We start from the raw sequence: 699 nt of genomic DNA, 5'->3' as shown, positions 1-699 counted from the left end.
AATCATAACACCTCATGTGACAATGTGATTAATGTATTTTTTTGTATATATTTGATCTAGGTTCAAATTTCACACTTTACATCAATTTTTCTCAATTTAAGTTTAACGAGCCAAATTCGAGCCGAACACGAACACAAATATTTAAATTGAGTCGAACATGAACATACTGTTCACGAGCTATTTCAAACGAGCCGAACAAGTCTATGCTCGCTCAAGCTCGGCTAGTTTACAACCCTAATTGCAATAACACCCATGAACAGTGTAATAACCTGCCCCGATGACCACACAAATAACACCGCAATGTTAATGGGGTGTTATTGACATCTTTTCGTCATTTTTTAGGTGAGTCCAATCAGATAAGTGTGATAAAATTTTATTGGAGTTCAGACTGGTGTTTAAAATTTGTGGTGGATTTGTAAATAATTTGTGGTGGATTTGTAAATAACAAATTTCGGATGATTTGTGATCTCGCTCGCAAAATTTGCCCTCTTTCAATTCATACAGCCACTCCAAAATCCTCATGGCGGAGCTAAAGGCCCCTGCTTCTTCTACCCGCGCTGTAACCTCTCTCATCTCGTGCTTCTCCTGTGCCAAAACCCCCAATTCTCAGCCTCCAATTGCGCCGGCCGTTAACCCCTTAGCCTCCTCCTGCAACTCTCGCGTTCATTCCCTTATCAAAGCTGGCGACCCCGCTGACGC

The sequence above is a fragment of the Phalaenopsis equestris genome, unplaced genomic scaffold (genome assembly GCF_001263595.1).
Source record: "Phalaenopsis equestris unplaced genomic scaffold, ASM126359v1 Scaffold000167, whole genome shotgun sequence".
NCBI lineage: Eukaryota > Viridiplantae > Streptophyta > Magnoliopsida > Asparagales > Orchidaceae > Phalaenopsis > Phalaenopsis equestris.
Note: the sequence above shows the minus strand (reverse complement) of the source record.